This window comes from Chamaea fasciata, unplaced genomic scaffold (genome assembly GCF_029207755.1).
Source record: "Chamaea fasciata isolate MVZ Bird 193981 ecotype frontalis unplaced genomic scaffold, bChaFas1.0.hap1 SCAF_235, whole genome shotgun sequence".
Classification (NCBI taxonomy): Eukaryota; Metazoa; Chordata; class Aves; order Passeriformes; family Sylviidae; genus Chamaea; species Chamaea fasciata.
The window spans coordinates 45,619-61,780 of NW_027094320.1; the positions used below are offsets into that span (position 1 = coordinate 45,619).

Genomic DNA, 16,162 nt, shown 5'->3' on the forward strand with positions numbered 1-16,162 from the left:
AAGCCCAAGGGGGGGTGGGCGCTGGGCCCCCCCCGCTGCCCCCTCCCCCTGCCACCCCCGCGACGCCCTGCAGGTGAGGGACCCCCAAAAACCCCTCCCCGGACCCCAAATTCACCCCTGGGACCCCAAAAAACCCCCAAAACCTCTCCCCGGACCCCAAATTCAGCCCTGAGGCCTCAAAAAACCCCCCAAAACCCCTCCCCATGAACCCCAAATCCACCCCTGGGACCCCCCAAAACCTCCCCAGGACCCCAGATCCACCCCGGGACCCCCAAATCCATCCCTTGGACCCCCAAAAACCCCCAAATCCATCCCTGGGACCCCCCAAAACCTCCCTCCAAACCCCAAATTCACCCCTCGGACCTCCAGAATCCTTCCACAGGACCCCTCAGGGATCGTTCCCCACGAAAAAGTGCGGGAAACGTGAGGGGAGAAAAAGGGCGGGAAACGTGAGGGGAGAAAAAGGGCGGGAAACGTGAGGGGAGAAAAAGGGCGGGATCAAGTGGAGGGGATCAATGGAATTTTGGGGGGGGTCAGCGACGCTGAGGAAGGATCAATGGAATATTGGGGGGGCATCAATGACATTGGGGGGGTCAGTGACACTCGGGTGGGGATCAATGATGCTGTGGGGGGGTCGATATCAGCTCGGGGGGAGGCCATGGGTTTTTGGGGGGCCGCAACGCAGGCGGCCGTGCTGGGTTTGGAGCGGGGGGGCCCCTTCAACCTCTGGAGGGGCCCTGGCTGTCCCTGGGGGTCCCTGGCTGTCCCCTAGGTGTCCCTGGGGTGCCCTGGCTGTCCCCTAGGTGTCCTTGGGGTGCCTTGCTGTCCCCAAGGCGTCCCTGGGGTGCCCTGGCTGTCCCCTAGGTGTCCCTGGGGGTGCCCTGGCTGTCCCTGGGGGTCCCTGGCTGTCCCATAGGTGTCCCTAGGGGTGCCTTGTCTGTCCCTGGGAGGGCCCTGGGGGTACCCTGGTGTCCCTGGGAGGGCCCTGGCTGTCCCCTAAGTGTCCCTGGGGGTGCTCTGGTGTCCCTGGGGATGCCCTGGCTGTCCCTTAGGTCTCCCTGGGGGTGCCCTGCCTTTCCCTTGGGGGGCCCTGGCTGTCCCAGGGACACCCTGGCTGTCCCCTAGGTGTCCCTGGGTGTGCCTTGTCTGTCCTTGGGGGTGCCTTGTCTGTCCCTGGGGGGGCCGTGGCTGTCCCCTAGGTGACCCTGGGGGTTCCCTGGGTGTCCCTGTGGGGGCCCTGACTGTCCCTGGGGTGCCTTGCTGTCCCCTAGGTATCCCTAGGGTGCCCTGGCTGTCCCCTAGGTGTCCCTGGGGGTACTCTGGCTGTCCCCTAGGTGTCCCTGGGGGTGCCCTGGCTGTCCCTGAGGGTGCCGAGGCTGTCCCCTAGTTGTCCCTGGGGGTTCCCTGGGTGTCCCTGTGGGGGCTCTGGCTGTCCCTGGGGTACCCTGGCTGTTCCATAGGTGTCACTGGGGGTGCTCTGGAGTCACTGGGGTGCCCTGGCTGTCCCTTAGGTCTCCCTGGGGGTGCCCCGGCTGTCCCTTGGGGGGCCCTGGCTGTCCCTGGGGGGCCCTGGCTATACCCTAGGTGTCCCTGGGGGTGCCCTGGCTGTACCCTACGTGTCTCTGGGGGTGCCTTGTCTGTCCCTTGGGGGGCCCTGGCTGTCCCTGGGGGTGCTCTGGCTGTCCTTTAGGTGTCCCTGGGGGTACCCTGGCTGTCCCCTAGGTGTCCCTGGGGGTGCCCTGGGTGTCCCTGTCGGGGCCCTGGCTGTCCCCTAGGTGTCCCTGGGGGTGCCCTGGCTGTCCCTGGGGGGGCCGTGGCTGTCCCCTCGGTGTCCCTGGGGGTTCCCTGGGTGTCCCATCGGGGGCCCTGGCTGTCCCCTAGGTGTCCCTGTGGGGGCCCTGGCTGACCCTGGGGTGCCCTGGCTGTCCCTTAGGTCTCCCTGGGGGTGCCCTGGCTGTCCCTTGGGGGGCCCTGGCTGTCCCCTAGGTGTCCCAGGGCTGCCCTGGCTGTCCCTTAGGTGTCCCTGGGGGTGCCCTGGCTGTCCCCTAGGTGTCCCTGGGGGTGTGCTGGCTGTCCCTTGGGGCGCCGTAGCTGTCCACTTGGTGTCCCTGGGGGTGCCCTGGCTGTACCCTACGTGTCCCTGGGGGTGCCTTGTTTGTCCCTTGGGGGGCCCTGGCTGTCCCTGGGGGTGCCCTGGCTGTCCTTTAGGTGTCCCTGGGGGTGCCCTGGCTGTCCCCTAGGTGTCCCTGGGGGTGCCCTGGGTGTCCCCTAGGTGTCCCTGGGGGTGCCCTGGGTGTCCCTGTCGGGGCCCTGGCTGTCCCCTCGGTGTCCCTGGGGGTTCCCTGGCTGTCCCTGGGGGGGCCGTGGCTGTCCCCTCGGTGTCCCTGGGGGTTCCCTGGGTGTCCCATCGGGGGCCCTGGCTGTCCCCTAGGTGTCCCTGTGGGGGCCCTGGCTGACCCTGGGGTGCCCTGGCTGTCCCCTAGGTGTCCCAGGGCTGCCCTGACTGTCCCCTAGGTGTTCCTCGGGGTGCCCTGGCTGTCCCTGGGGTGCCCTTGCTGTCCCCTAAGTGTCTTTGGGGCTGCCCTGGCTGTCCCCTACGTGTCCCTGGGGGTGCCCTGGCTGTCCCTTAGGTGTCCCTGGGGATGCCCTGGCTGTCCCTGGGGTGCCCTTGCTGTCCCCTAGGTGTCTCTGGGAGTGCCCTGGCTGTCCCTCAGAGTTCCCTGGGGATGCCCTGGCTGTCCCCAAGTGTCCCTGAGGGTGCCCTGGCTGTCCCTGGGGCACCCTGGCTATCCCCTAGGTGTCCCTTGGTGTGCCCTGGGTGTCCCTGGGGGTGCCCTGGCTGTCCCTTATGTGTTTCTGGGGGTGCTCAGGCTGTCCACTCGCTGTCCCTGGGGGTGCCCTGGCTGTCCCCTAGGTGTCCCTGGGGGGGGCCTGACTGTCCCTGGGATGCCCTGGCTGTCTCATAGGTGTCCCTGGGGGTGCTCTGGTGTCACTGGGATGCCCTGGCTGTCCTCTGGGGGGCCCTGGCTGTATCTGGGGGTGCCCTGGCTGTCCCCTAGGTGTCCGTGGGGGTGCCCTGGGTGTTTCTGGGGGTCCCCTGGCTGTCCCATAGGTGTCCCTGGGGATGCCCTGGCTGACCCCTAGGTGTCACTGGGGGTGCCATGGCTGTCCCTTAGGTGTCCCTGGGGGTGCCCTGGCTGTCCCTTAGGTGTCTCTGGGGTGCCCTGGCTGTCCCCTAGGTGTCCCTGCCTCGCCCGGATCCTCGACTCCGCCTCTGGCGCCATGGTGACACCCCTCCCAGTCTGGACCAGTGTGGCCACACCCCCTCCCCTGGGGCCAATAGACCCATCCCAGTATAGACCAGTAAGGCACCTTGTGCCCACCATCGACCCCCACACACCTGCCAGTTCATCCCAGTCCACTCCCCGTCCATCCCAGTTCTCTCTGATCACCCTCCCAGTGCTCCCAGTCCATCCCAGTCCCGCAGGTGCTGGTGCTTGTGGCTTGATCAGCTGGTGCCTGTCTGCAACGTGGAGCGGGTCAAATGAGGCCTCAGGGGGAGGGGGGGGGCGGATTTTGGGGGGATCCTGGGGGTCCCGAGTTGTCCTGGAGGGGTTTGGGGGGTTTTGGGGGGCCTGGGGGGAGTCCTGGGGGCTGCTTTGGGTGTTTTTGGGGGATCTTCGGGAGGTTTGGGCGGCCCATTTGAGGCATCAAAGGAACCTGAGGAGGGTTTTGCGGGCTCCTGGAGGTCGGGGGGGGCCCTGGGGGTGGTTTGGGGGGCACTGGGGGGTTCCAGCCCGTGTCCCCCCCCGGTTTTTGACCCCCCCCCCCCGAGCTGTTTCGGTCTCATCGACGCCCTCCTGAAGCCCAAGGGGGGGTGGGCGCTGGGCCCCCCCCCGCTGCCCCCTCCCCCTGCCACCCCCGCGACGCCCTGCAGGTGAGGGACCCCCAAAAACCCCTCCCCAGACCCCAAATTCACCCCTGGGTCCCCAAAAAACCCCCAAAACCTCTCCCCGGACCCCAAATTCACCCCTGAGGCCCCAAAAAACCCCCAAACCCCTCCCCATGAACCCCAAATCCACCCCTGGGACCCCCCAAAACCTCCCCAGGACCCCAGATCCACCCCGGGACCCCCAAATCCATCCCTTGGACCCCCAAAAACCCCCAAATCCATCCCTGGGACCCCCCAAAACCTCCCTCCAAACCCCAAATTCACCCCTCGGACCTCCAGAATCCTTCCACAGGACCCCTCAGGGGTGGTTCCCCACGAAAAAGGGCGGGAAACGTGAGGGGAGAAAAAGGGCGGGATCAAGTGGAGGGGATCAATGGAATTTTGGGGGGGGTCAGCGACGCTGAGGGAAGATCAATGGAATATTGGGGGGGCATCAATGACATTGGGGGGGGTCAGTGACACTCGGGTGGGGATCAATGATGCTGTGGGGGGGCCGATATCAGAGGTTATCAGAGGAAATCGCCGCCGCCGTCCTCCCGTGCCCAGAGCCCCGCCAGGACTCCAGCGCAGCTCCGGCTGCAGGCGGAGCAGGAGCGGCTCCTGCCGCCCGCAGCGATCCCGGTCCCGATCCCGACCGCAACGCCAGCCCGGTCCTCAGGCCCCGAGACCCACAGCCCGCCCGCCGAGGGGGGGCCGCACCGCTCGGGAGCCGCAGCCGACACTGACAGGACCCGAACCAGAACGGCCGGTCCCATTTCCGGCCCCGCCTGGCTCCGCGCAGGGCCGCGAGCAACCTCGGCTCGGCTCAGCTGTGAGGGGCGGGGCGGGGCCGCGGGCGATGGTCCCGCCCCCATCCCGGGCAGCGCGGGGCGCCGGGGCGGGCTCGGGGCGGAGGCGGGGCGGGCTCGGGGCGGAGTCGGGGTGGAGCCGGGGCGGGCTCGGGGCGGAGCCGGGGCGGGCTCGGGACAGAGCCGGGGCGGGCTTTGGGCGGAGCCGGGGCGGAGCCGGGGCGGGCTTTGGGCGGAGCCGGGGCGGGCTCGGGGCGGAGCCGGGGCGGGCTCGGGGCGGAGCAGGGGCGGAGCCGGGGCGGGCTCTGGGCGGAGCCGGGGCGGGCTCGGGGCGGAGCCGGGGCGGGCTCGGGGCGGAGCCGGGGCGGGCTCGGGGTGGAGCAGGGGCGGAGCCGGGGCGGGGTCGGGGCGGAGCCGGGGCGGAGCCGGGGCTCTGTGAGGCGGGGCCCGGAGGCAGCCGGGGCCGGGCAGTACCGGGGGCGCGGCTTCAGGGGCGCGGGGCGGGTCCCAAGTGCACGGCGCCGGGACCCCACCGGGGCGTTCCACACCGAGCCCATAGAGCAGCAGCTACTTCCGCCACCCTTTTGAATCCCCGCGATTGGCGGGCTCGCTGAGGCATCGGCAGTGCTGATTGGACAGCGGGCCCTGGGAACCGCCCCCGCCCCCCGGCCCGCGCTGAGGGCCCGGGGCCTCCGCCCTCAGACCGGCTCCGGCTCCAACCCGGCCCGGGCTCTGCTCCGGTCCCCCCGGCCCGCCCTGAGGGCCCGGGGGCTCTGCCCCGAGACCGGCCTCGCCCCTCCCCGCCTCGCCTCGTAGTAGATTTCTGTTTGGTTTGTGGGAAGAAACAGTTGTGAGAAGTGAGATTTGTGCTGGAGAGCTGCTGCTGGGAAGAAAGGATGGAGTAAATCTGCTCCGAGGATGTGTGATGAAGAATTCAGGGTAAGGGTTGGGCAATATTTATAAACTGTCTCCATATTTCCCTGTATCTCTGGGTGTTTGGATTTAGCCTGGGATTGTCAGCTAAGTTATAAACAAACCAACCCGGCTACTGAACTCCCAATGAACGTTTGGAACCCTTGCACAGAAAGACAAGTTAGCAACGATTCCAAAGGAAAAATTGTAAATGGAGGGTAACGATTGCGGGGGGATTTCCTTGGGGATTATGACCCTCACACATACGGAATTTAGGAGGTGGAATCCCAGTTTCAGCCTTGGGCACGTGCAGGAGAAGAGGGGTCGTTATCCCTATCAAGGAAAGCCCGGTGCCCCAGCGCGTCAGGTGCGGACAACGAATTCTCCGGGGATGAGCACAAGTCCCCTCTTCCCCTGCCCCGACACTCGGACTGGCAGCAGCTGCAGGTGAGAGCTGTCACAGGATGGTGAGGGGACAGAGCAGCCCCAGGTGTGACCGTCAGGATGAGGAGGGCAGCAGAGCCGCCACAAGTGTAAGCTGTAAAGGATAATGAGGGGCCGGTTCTAGCCGGGGGCGGTTTAATAGAGGAGCCCGAGTTCACTTTGGCATCGGGCCGTGAGGAGCTCAGCGTGGTTTCTGCGGTGGTGGGAAAGCTTCTTACAGCGCCTGCAGGAGCACGTGGGTGTGGGGGGTTTCTTTGTGCCGGACAGCAGTAGCAGGTAAGCCAGCATGGGTTTGTAGGGGATATTTTTTTTTTCTTTGCAGCTTTGTCTTACTAATTTCTCTGTGGTGCTCCCAGGAAATAAAAGGAGTTATGGAGAGAAAAGGAGTTCAAATTCAGTGAAGAAACTCTTCTTCTGTGGTTGTCAGTATTCAAACTGAAGAAAACTTTCCACCTGGATTTTTAATGAGTTGTGGTATTTCTATGTGGTTTTTATTAAGTATTATGCTCTTGGGTGGCGTGTAGTGTTTTGTCTGATTTTTGATGTTATGTGTAATTTGGTTTTTGAGTGAGGATAACTTTGTTGGAGGGGTTGTTTGTATTTGAGGTAGAATTAATTTAAGTAGCTTTTTTTGCTAGACTTCTGATACGTGGTATTGGGGTTTTGTGTGTGATATGTAGGGATTCAAGTTGGGTAGGGCTATTTTTTCTGTTTAGTGGCTTTGAATGATTTATTGTGTAGCTTTATCTTGTTTGTAGATGGTGTATGGTGAGAGATATGGTTTCTTTTTCGTGTTAGGTTTTGTAGTTTACATGTCGGTCAGAGTATTTTTGAACTGAGTTTTGTTGAATTGTTTTTGGTGAGATACAGTGTTTTTTGAGGGTGTGTTTTCTAAGGTTTACAATGGTGTAATTGGCTGTAGTGTGAGATGTAAAGGAGGTTTTTATTTATTTGGTGGTGGTTTTTATTATGGTGAGTGTGTAGTATTTGTTTTGATGGGTTTGGGGTAGTGTGATGTAGCTAATTTATTAGGGTTTTCTAATATTTATAATTCAATTATTGTTTATTGTATTACAGGGATTTATTTATTTAGCTTGTTTGGTTTTAGTGTGTGTTCTATAATTATGGAAAATTTGGGAGATGCTGTTTATAGTTGAATGGATCTTTTAGTTTTAGGATTGAGGGGGTTGCAGGTATATATTTTGAAGGTTTTTTGAGGGGATTGGACATGGGGGTTATTTTTATTATATTTGGTAGTTGGACTTATAGTAATAAGAGTTGGCTTTTTTTGCTGCATTATTTTTTGTTTTTTTCTTTTCTAGTATTCATGTATTTGTGTGGTCAGGGTAGTGGTGTTTCTGGTGCAGCTGTAAGCCTCCATTATTGTTTGTGTGTTTTAGGTGGTCCACTGGTATTACAGGGAGACCCCCTCACTGACCGGCCAACAGATCTGCTGAGATTGTACATCAGCATTTGGTTTTCTCTATGGTACCTGACTAAGAGACAGCAGTCTGGTGACAGCAAGGAATTCCCAGAGGTGGAGCTGGATCTCAGCAGTCAAGCTGACGTGGGCAAGGTGAGCAGTGACTGGTGGACAGAAGCAGTTGCTATTGTTCAAGTCTCACTTGCTGGTGCAACTCTAAGCATTCACTGTTCTTTTTTTTTTTTACTTTAGGTTGTCCCCTTGCCAGATGTGCTGGCCCCAGAGGCCAGATGGGTGCAGCATTAAGGTATACTTGTGGCATGCTTCAGTCAGACTGGGGAGGTTGCTGTTTCACAGTAACTCAGCATGATTTTTTGCTTCTTTTGTTTCTTTGCAGGTGCCACTGCTGTCCCAGGCGTGCTAAGGAATAGAGAGAGCCGGTGAGTTGCCCTTTAGGCAGGGTGACCCATAGGTGAGCGATGTGCTCAGCATTTACTTTTTCCTTTTGCTGGGTCCACTCCTGTCAGCCTCTGGAGCGGAGTGAAGATCTGAGGGGGAGCTGGGGCAGCGGTGCAGAGGAGCCCTGGGGATTACTCTTCTGGAGGGGGATAGTCACATTTCCTGTTTTGTGATCCTAGGTAGCGCGAGGAGGTGCGGAGACAAAGTCTGGATATGGCAGCCCCAAAGCGGATGCTGAGAACACGTCGACGTCTGCGGTGCCGACATGTTCATTTCTGTCGAGGACGGACGTTCCACTCGTGTTCCAAAAGCTAAGTGTTGGGGCTGGTGGTCAGGAGAAGGGAAAAAACCTTTTCAGTCCCGGGAGGTGATTTAAAGTTACCTTAGAAGAGAAGGCCCTAGTGGGGTGGTCCCTTCAAAAGTAAAGGGTGAGGGTTTCTCCTCAGCATCACCAGAGCCTTTGCTGGGCGGGGCAGTTCTGACCCATCTCCATGTTCTAGGGAGCTTCACATTATTGGCCTTCTTTTAGAGTCCACAGGGTTAGGCTGCAGCAGGGGATTCCTGGCCCAGGAGTGTCCTGATTAGGAGCAATGCCAGTTGCAAGGCGTAGGGTTAGTAGGGTTCAGCAGGGGGAGTTTACAGTGGCACACAGAGGCTGAAGGAGGGCTTGAGAAGTAAAGGACTCGAGGTCTAGAGAACACACAGTGAAAATCGGGGGTACAGCCTAGGATACAAGTCAGAGTACAGGCATCCCGGCCCTCACAGCGCTGCTGCCAACACCGTTTCCCTGAGAGCAGGTGCCGGCAGCAATCCTAACGCAAGACAAGGCCAGAAGTCCTGAGAGGTGCAGGCAGTAACCCTAAGCTAGGGCCAGGCAGGAAGTGACCGTGGTGGGGCAGAGTCCACAGGGTTGAGGTTCACCGGGGATGTCCACCCTGCGTTCCTGTCCTGCTCTAACCGGGGATGCTCACAGCCCTAATGGAGGCCACGGTGGGTGGGCTCGGTGCCAGTAACGCCTCTAAGGCTTTGGCGCTGCGAGCGTCGGCCTCCGAGCTCAGCTGAAGCACGCACGGGGCCCGAGGACCCGGTGCTGCTTAAGAGACGGTGAGTAGCAGAGCTGCTGGTTTTTGGCTGATGTGCAGCTAAGATTATGCTTTGATATTTGGTTTTCTTTATTGTAGCTGACTATGAGACAGCAGCCCAGTGACAGGAGGAATTTCCCTGAAGGAGAGGCGGCCCTCTTTGGGGCCCAGCGTGGATTCACCTCCCCAGACGTCTGAGAGATAAGTGGAGGGCTCGGAACTAGGGAGGGGATGAAAGTGGGGTACCAGGGCAGGGATCACTGGGAGGGATTTTTTGAGTCGGGTTTGGAGCTGGGGATGTCCCAGATGTGACCCCTTAGGCTACATGAAGGGAAAGTCTCATTTTTCATGTCAGTGCTGAGGTGTGCAGGGCAGAGCAGTCCTGGTGTGTGTTGTGTCACTTGTCTCTTGTGCACTCTGTCTGTTTGGTGTCTTGTCTTTTCCTTTAGTCCTTTCAGGGGCCTGTCAAAACCCCTGGCATCAGTCTTAGCATTTCTGATCTCTGTGCTCCTCAGCCAGGTGCCTTTGTCTCAGCTGCTCGGACACTCATCAGAATCCATCTCTCTTCGCAAGCATCCAGTCCGATGCCTTTTCAGGTCTTGTTCTGAGCTGTACTGACAGCCGTGCACCGCCCTGATCCATTCCGGCGGGTTAGGTCTTGTGAGAATGCAAAGACAGGTGGAGGATTCTGACCGTAGGATTCTCGGGCATCCATCTCTGCGTCTCTTGGGATAAGTCATCCCGATGGCATCTTGTTCCTGCAGGGTTCTCTGAGCCTGGCCAGCTCACCTTCCATCTTACCTCGGTCATCTCATTCCGAGTTCTCTGGACCCTCAGGGTCATTCTTCTTGCCCAGAGTTTTCTGTCCCTGTTGCGTCCCCTCGTTTGTCCTGTGCTGTGTCACGGGTGTTGGTGTGTGTTTGGCCCGGAGCTGCTCTGCCTTGCTGCTCAGTCTGGGTGTAGGGGTACGAGGGTAATAGTCCTGGGGGCTTGAAATTTGTGATGTGGGGTGTGGTTAGACTGTAGAGGGTATTCCTAGATTGCCACAAGATGTGTGGAGCTGTCAAGGTATCCTGCAGCACTCTGACTTTTGTCCTGACTCTGTTTCAGATGCAGAGAGATGAAATCTGTGGCAGAGCCCCCCAGTCTGGGTGAGGGGCTCCCCTGAGAAGGTCAGTCCCTGTTTCTGTTTGCAGGGGAGGTGTAAATGATGGCTGTGTTACAGCTCTGTTCTTTGTCTTTATTTTTAGGTGGTGAAGCCGGATCTCAGCAGTCAAGCTGACGTGGGCGAGGTGAGCAGTGACGGGTGGACAGAAGCCGTTGCTATTGTTCAAGCCTCACTCGCTGGTGCAACTCTAAGCCTCCGTTATTGTGCGTTTTAGGGAGTCCACTCGCAGGAGGCCGAGCTCCCCTCTCACCAACGGGACGACAGACCCGCGTCACCTCACCCGTGAGCCCTCCGGGAGCATTCCAGGAGTCTGTGATGGAGCCTTGATCTTCTCCTTGTGAAGGCCCCATCCAGGTAGGCTTGGATAACGGCCGAGGAGTTGAGGTGAGTCAGGGAGGAGAAGGAGGAGGAGGGAGGGTCCCCTCAAGTTCCAGCGCTGCCACGTCACCTTGTCTGCTCTTTACCCAGGCAGACCCTGCGACGCCGGCGTTGGCCTCTGAGCGCAGCTGAAGCGCGGGGCCGAGGACACAGGCAAGCTTAGGAGACAGTGAGTAGCAGAATTGTCGGGGTTTGGGTGATGGGCTGCTAAGATCACGCATTCATGTTTGGTTTTCTTTGTTGTAGCTGACTAAGAGACAACAGCCCAGCGACAGCAGGAATTTTCCTGAGGCAGAGGCGGCCTTCTTTGGACCTGGCAGGGATTTGCCTCCCTGGATGCCTGAGAGATAAGTGGAGGGTGATGGCTCACAGAGGGGATGAAAGCAGGATGCCAGGGCAGGGATCACCGGGAGGGGTTTTTTAAGTCAGATTTGGAGTTGGGGGCACCAAGATGTGACCCCTTAGGCTACATGAAGGGAAAGTCTCATTTTTCATGTCAGTGCTGAGGTGTGCAGGGCAGAGCAGTCCTGGTGTGTGTTGTGTCACTTGTCTGTTGTGCACTCTGTCTGTTTGGTGTCTTGTCTTTTCCTTTAGTCCTTTCAGGGGCCTGTCAAAACCCCTGGCATCAGTCTTAGCATTTCTGATCTCTGTGCTCCTCAGCCGGGTGCCTTTGCCTCAGCTGCTCGGACACTCATCAGAATCCATCTCTCTTCACAAGCATCCAGTCCAATGCCTTTTCAGGACTTGTTCTGAGCTGTACTGACAGCCGTGCACCGCCCTGATCCATTCCGGCGGGTTAGGTCTTGTGAGAATGCAAAGACAGGTCAAGGATTCTGACCGTAGGATTCTCAGGCATCCATCTCTGTGTTTCTTGGGATAAGTCATCCCGATGGCATCTTGTTCCTGCAGGGTTCTCTGAGCCTGGCCAGCTCACCTTCCGTCTCACCTCGGTCATCTCATTCCAAGTTCTCTGGACCCTCAGGGTCATTCTTCTTGCCCAGAGTTTTCTGTCCCTGTTGCGTCCCCTCGTTTGTCCTGTGCTGTGTCACGGGTGTTGGTGTGTGTTTGGCCGGGAGCTGCTCTGCCTTGCTGCTCAGTCTGGGTGTAGGGGTACGAGGGTAATAGTGCCGGGGGCTTGAAATTTGTGATGTGGGGTGTGGTTAGACTGTAGAGGGTATTCCTAGATTGCCACAAGATGTGTGGAGCTGTCAAGGTATCCTGCAGCACTCTGACTGTTGTCCTGACTTTGTTTCAGATGCAGAGGGATGAAATCCGTGGCAGAGCCCCCCATCCTGGGTGAGGGGCTCCCCTGAGAAGATCGATCGCTATTCAAGGTGAGAGTCACACATTTCACATTTATTGGCACTCCAGTGCAGGCCACCTGCGTTTACAGCTTCAAACAAGTGAGTCCCTTGGTAATCCCCCTGGGCAGCAGCTGGAGCCTGCTCCGGGCTGGGCTGAGGGAGCAAACACTTGTGGCTGACACAGCTCCACACTGAGGGTACTTGGGAAAACACCTCCCTTGTCCTGGATTTTTTTTTTTTTTTTGAGCTTTTGACAAGGTTTTAATCATCACCTTGGTAAAAATAAATGGTAAGGACTGAAAACATGAGAGGCTGGCAGGTTATGCTCATGAATGAGAACTTTTTTTTTGAATAACTGTGCGGCCTATATCCTATTTTTGAGACTCTCTTTTTTGGCTGACTTTACTGTAAAAAATCTAATTTCAATTTAGCTGCCTCAATAATGAATTTATGGTACAAATATGTTCTAGCGGCAGGAGCTTAAAGTAGTAACACCAACATGCCACCTCTGGAATAAAGTCCTGTGTCTCCTCAGACCTACTGGTTTGCAGTAGAGTTTGTACACCTTTCGCTGCAGCTGTGGTTCTTAATAACTGGAAGTCCAGGGATTCTGGGCGATTCCCATAAGTTCTCCTGTTTTGTAGGAGCTGCACGGTGAGGTCAGCATTCTGAGGGAGGCCCTGGCACAGCTGCCAAGGGCAAGGAACGTGGAGCATCCCGGGGCTTCTCCCGCCCGAGTTTCTCCCGGAGCGTGCTGCGTGTCATGCCGGATGTTTAACCCGGGTTTGGGGTGTTCTCCTGCAGTCCCAGCTCTAACTGCTGCCCCCGAGCCCCGGCCTTGCTCTGTCCCAGCACTGAACCTGGCAGGTGGGTGTGCTTTTCCAGCCCTTGAATCCCACGGGCAATCCCAGATTCCCGGAGCTCCCCGAGGCACAGCCTGGCCTCCCTCCCTGGGAGCTGCATTTCAGTCTGCCTGGACCAAGGCCATCCTGTTTGAGACTTTATTCCTGTTGTTTTTCCTCTTGCAGGTTGTGGGCAAAAAGGAGAGAGCCAGTAGGAAGTGAAGCCACTGGAAGGCCTTATCCCAGTCCAAGGTTCCCACTTTTCTTTCTGACTCCTGGATAATTGCCTGGCCATAACTGGACAGAGACTGTCAGTTTGATTTCCTGCCTTTTCCAATAAATCCTTGCTTTCAGCTGGAGTGTATTCCTGGTGTCATCCCCCTCCTCGTCCGTGGATGTGTAAATAAAATTCCTGACTTGCCGAGTCCAATTTTGTTATTGCAGGAAGTGTGGTGCTTTTGTTCCACTGAAACTTCCCAACTCTGCTGAGAGTTTCCGATGTCAAATACAAGTAAGATTCGAGTTTCTTTGCATTGTTACTCCCACAAAACACAGATCATTCTTGGATAGGAGTAGCTGGACCTGTTGAATTTCCACTTCCCTTTAAACTTAGAGCAGAGGAAGCAGATTTAAATTTGTTGTTCCATGAACTTCCACCAACTTGATGACTGTTCCAAAAGTTTGCAGTATTAGAAATGCCTAAGCTTGTTTTCCAGGCAAGCTGGGATTTAGATGTTATTTCTTCCTTTTATTTGATGTTTTTTCTCTCTCTGATTCTAGTAAGAGAATATATTTTTTTTTCCAGTTTTCCATCCTAATTGGAGTTTTTGTACATTGTAGGGCACATTTCCAAGGAAATTTACCAAATTCATGTTGGTAAAGCAGGAGCTATTCAGCACCATGCTGCCACTTTTTTCCTTTCAACCCCTTAACAGGTCTCATTCTACCCATACACAGTATTACCAGCAATAACTTGGTGTCGAGTTGTATTTCAGAGGTAGCAATAAAACAAAGTTGACATTTTATTTTGTGCCTCTCTGAACCTCTTTGTTTATTAACAAAGAACTCCAAAACAAAGCAAACAGAAAAACAAAAACCAAAACAAAAGCCCCTACAAACACTGCCCCCCAAGAAAAAACAATGACAGAGAAAACATACCAACATTATTAAATAAAAATTAAATCTTTACCCCTTAGAAAACGAGGCTAATTTAATTTTAATTCATTGTGGTTCTGATGTGTTAGGTAAATGAATTCATATAGTTTAAAAAATAAACAAGTCAACACAAATTAAATAAATACAAAAATAGAAAAATATAAGTAACAAAAATAGAAATATAAAATACAGTTTTAAGGGGTGAGAAAATCTCTAGAAAAGCTAAAGCTTTTACAGTATCCCCTAAATAGGTGGTACTCTCTTAACTGCTGCAGAGCGTTGAAACAAGCCTAGAGAAGCTTCAGTGTGCACCAAAAGCAGCTGCTGCTATAGGAAACCGGTGTTGTTTTAAGACCTCCCCCTCCCAAGTTCCTTGCACTTTGTGTTCACAGAGAAGTCACACGAGTCCTGATATATTTTTCCTTTCTTCAAGGATGATGACAACAAGAAAAGTCAACTCTTTAATTTTTGCTTATCCCTAGCAAGCAAAGCCCGGTGCCCCAGTGTGTCGGTGCAAACAGTGAAATGTCTGCAGCAAGTTCCCTCTGCCCCGCCCTCACCCTCGGGCTGGCAGCAGCTGCAGGTGTGAGCTGTTAGGATAACGAGGGGACAGAGCAGCCGCAGGCGTGAGCTGTAAAGGATAATGAGGGGCAGGTGGCTCCTGCCCGAGCTGCTTACGCGGGGAGCCTCAGCTCAGTCTAGCGTGGAGCTGCCGGAGGGAGCAGCTTCTGCGAGGCTCTCTGGAGTGTCTTACGGGATGATGGCGAGCTCGTCTTACAGAGTTTGGGGGAACCCTCGGATATAGAGTATTGCTTCAGGAGATGCCGAGGGACAAACCTTTGTGCCGGGCAGCAGGAGCAGGTGAGCCGGTGTGGATTTGTAGGGGGGACTTTTCTCCTTTTCCCTTTCAATTTTGTCTTCCCAATCCTTCCCTGGCGTCCCTAGAAAAAAAAAAAAAGGGGGTTTTGAGGACAAAAGAGTTTAAATTGAGGAAAGAAACTCCTTTTATTGTCTGTGTTCAAACTGGGGGAATCCCCCTTCACCTGGGATTTTAATAAATAGTGGTACTTCTATGCGGTGCTTGTATTACTTTATTACTTATATGGTGCTTTTATTCAATATTGCATTCTTTGGTGGTACATAGTGTTTCATGTTATTTTTTGGTATTATTTATTGCCTGTAATTTGGTTTTTGAGCGAAGGTAACTGTATGGATGGGTTTGTTTGTATTTGAGGTAGAATTAATTTAAGTAGCTTTTTTTTTTTTTTTTTTTTTTTTAAATAGGCTTCTGATACGTGCGATTGGGGTTTTGTTTTTGTTTATTGTATGTAGGGATTCAGATTACCTAGGGCCAGCCTGGCCGGTGGAGGTTTTGTTAGATGCAATTTTAATATTTTTAAAAGTTTTTTTCTGTTTAGTTGTTTTAAGGTGGTTTTCAATAATTTTTTGTGTAGTTTTATTTTGTTTGTAGATGGTGTATGCTAAGGGATACGGTCTATTTATTTCATGGTAGGTTTCTTAGTTTACATGTCGATCAGATTGTTTTAGAACTGAGTTTTATTGTTGAAATATTTTTTTTTGGTGAGATATTGTATTTTTAAAGGAAATGTTTTCTAAGGTTTACAATGGTGGAAGTGGCTGTAGTGTGAGGTATAGGGGAGGTTATTTATTTAGCGGTGGCTTTTATCATGGTGAGTATGTAGTGTTTGTTTTGGTGGGTTGAGGTAGTGGAATGTAGGTAATTTTTTTGTGTTTCCTAATATTTGTAATTGGACTATTGTTTATTATAGTATAGGGGTTAATTTATTTGGCTTGTTTGATTGCAGTATATGTTTTATACTTATGGATCATTTGAAAGGTATTGTTTATAGTTACATTGATTTTTTTGGTTTTGTGTGTATTTATAAGTGGTATTTTTGTTTTGATGGTTTGAGGTTTATGGGTTTCTTGAGTTAGGAATTATTTGTTTTGGTGTTTTTAATTGAAGTTTATTTGTGACTTCTTTGTTGTGTAGTTTGATTTGTTTGTTGCTGTCGAGGTTTAGGGTAAATTTGGGAGGAAACTTTTGAATGGGGTTCTTCTGGAAAGTAAACCTAAACAGTCTCATTCTTTTAAACTGCTTTTGCAAAGAACTTCTTTGGAGAAAAGTGGGAAAACCTATTTATTTAACAAACAAAGTGGTCACAAGCATAAAGAATGAATAATATGAAATAATAAAACTTTTTGTTGTTTTGAAGCGAGATGGTAACTTCAGA

At 54.5% G+C, this 16,162-nt stretch overlaps 2 long non-coding RNA genes across 7 annotated transcripts; both read left to right on the plus strand.

Moving 5' to 3' along the window:
- Positions 1–5,402: 5,402 nt before the first annotated feature.
- LOC136304978 (uncharacterized) lies at positions 5,403–9,380 on the plus strand. 6 transcript variants are annotated; one of them, XR_010724940.1, is made up of 6 exons: positions 5,403–5,679; positions 5,929–6,099; positions 6,453–7,672; positions 7,772–7,826; positions 7,917–7,959; positions 8,158–9,380. It is a non-coding gene; the product is annotated as an uncharacterized lncRNA (long non-coding RNA). The 6 variants fall into 6 exon arrangements; XR_010724942.1 differs by lacking the exon at positions 5,403–5,679 and having other exon boundaries at positions 5,739–6,099; positions 6,453–6,518; positions 7,497–7,672; positions 8,158–9,375; XR_010724941.1 differs by lacking the exons at positions 5,403–5,679; positions 5,929–6,099 and adding an exon at positions 6,125–6,372 and having other exon boundaries at positions 6,453–6,570; positions 7,497–7,672; positions 8,158–9,375.
- A 779-nt stretch (positions 9,381–10,159) lies between these two features.
- Positions 10,160–13,182, plus strand: LOC136304976 (uncharacterized). The gene is made up of 7 exons (XR_010724934.1): positions 10,160–10,232; positions 10,311–10,352; positions 10,443–10,612; positions 10,697–10,775; positions 10,853–11,940; positions 12,555–12,777; positions 12,939–13,182. It is a non-coding gene; the product is annotated as an uncharacterized lncRNA (long non-coding RNA).
- Positions 13,183–16,162: the final 2,980 nt, after the last annotated feature.